We start from the raw sequence: 1,099 nt of genomic DNA on the forward strand, positions 1-1,099 counted from the left end.
GAGTTGTGTGTGTGTGTGTGTGTGTGTGTGTGTAGAGAGAGAGAGAGAGAGAGAGAGAGAGAGAGCGACGGCGCCTGTGTGCTTGTCCTGTGCCAAAACTACTTGTCTGTGTACCCTTAAAATGCGACAGTGTGGGTGGTTGGCGAGTGCTCTGGTGTGGTTTGCTCCTTCTTTCCTATCAAACATATACCGTCCTTATCTCCCCTTGTTCTTTTTTAATGTATGTTACTCTCTTGTAACACCTCTAGTCTTATGGCGCTCATGTGACCTTATGCAGTTGCGAGCGCCATAAAACCTCTACTAAAACTTCAAAAAACTTAAATGCGACAGTAATGATTGCGATGCTGCTGCTGATGCTACTGCTGGTGGTAGTGGTGGTGCTAATGATGGTGATGATGATGAGGATGATGATGATGATTGGGATTTTAGATTTCATTATGGTGATGATGACGATGATGATGATGATGATGATGATGATGATGATGATGATGATGATGATGATGATGATTTGGGCGGAATGTTTCTGTGTCACCAGGTCCTTTAAGTTTGTGGCTTGTCCCTGCCCGGATGACACACACTACACTGCTCTCTCATAGTTCACAGGCGGCCACGCACAGAGGAAGGTGGTTGAGTGTATGTGCGTGTGTGTGTGTGTGTGTGTGTGGGTGGGGGAGGTGGTGGTTGGGGACGCGTGGGTGTGCTGGTTTTTCAATGTTCTGGTTTTTCAAACTTTCTCTCCTATTCATTATCACTCAACAGTGGTTACGAAAAGGAGGTTCGAATTCAGCGTTATCACTCGAGCAAGAAGCACAGTGTCGTGTACTTCTCAAGTCTTATCTGTCTGTTATTTGTGTTCTTATCAGTGTCATCGATCCATACTGGGGGAGGACTCCTTTGTGTATATGCTGATTCCGACTAGTAAGTGTTTCAGATATTAAACTTATACAATATTATTTCACATTACGTAGACCTATCAGAAGTTGTCGATATCTTTCTCACACACTTCTATCTTCTTTCTGTCTGTCTGTCTGTCTGTATTTCTATGTCTCTCTCTCTGTCTCTCTCACCCCCTCTCCCCCTGCCTGTCTCTCCGTCCGTC

The 1,099-nt window shown here is 44.9% G+C and overlaps 1 protein-coding gene across 5 annotated transcripts in view; it reads left to right on the plus strand.

Moving 5' to 3' along the window:
- LOC101847584 overlaps positions 1-1,099 on the plus strand; it is a 39,048-nt gene that overhangs the window by 16,659 nt on the left and 21,290 nt on the right. Inside the window, exon 1 of one of the 5 annotated variants that reach the window (XM_005098226.3) lies at positions 600-623. The exons of 3 other annotated variants lie outside the window; for them this stretch is intronic. The gene's annotated coding sequence lies outside the window, so the exon portion shown is untranslated. Of the gene's footprint in view, positions 1-599; positions 624-648; positions 919-1,099 lie in introns of those variants that run through there. One more of the 5 variants, XM_005098223.3, reaches the window with a different exon arrangement.

Source organism: Aplysia californica, unplaced genomic scaffold, assembly GCF_000002075.1.
Source record: "Aplysia californica isolate F4 #8 unplaced genomic scaffold, AplCal3.0 scaffold00175, whole genome shotgun sequence".
In the NCBI taxonomy this organism is placed as follows: Eukaryota; Metazoa; Mollusca; class Gastropoda; order Aplysiida; family Aplysiidae; genus Aplysia; species Aplysia californica.